The following is a 397-nucleotide window of genomic DNA, read 5'->3' as shown; positions in this document are numbered from 1 at the left end:
TATGTGTGTGTATGCTTTTCTCATTTTCAAAATGACATTTTTAATGAAAATCTATCTGCTCAAATGAGACTGGTAGCCAGTAGCTAAGGCCCAGGCCCCCCACGTGCTGACTGCTCTCCCTTCATCTGTAGTTCCTTCTCAAGTTGTCAGGATCTCTGTGTGCAGAGAGCAGGGCCAGGGGATACTTCCCTCTGGACCTCAGCAAATTGGTCTTCCTGTTGACATCCCCTTGCTCTTCACTGGAGTTTCAGGATCATGGGGTTCCATGGACACAAAAAAGTAACTTCTCTTCCTTTGGGGACCCCTGTCCCAGGGTGAGCTTATAGTCAAGTGGGTGTGTCACAATTAGCTCACCCCAGCATTCTAGGAGAGCACCTAGAGACATAATGTAGCATTG

The sequence above is a fragment of the Giraffa tippelskirchi genome, chromosome 4, assembly GCF_054371585.1.
Source record: "Giraffa tippelskirchi isolate mGirTip1 chromosome 4, T2T-mGirTip1v1.2.pri, whole genome shotgun sequence".
Lineage (NCBI taxonomy): Eukaryota > Metazoa > Chordata > Mammalia > Artiodactyla > Giraffidae > Giraffa > Giraffa tippelskirchi.
This window is presented reverse-complemented; position numbering follows the sequence as displayed.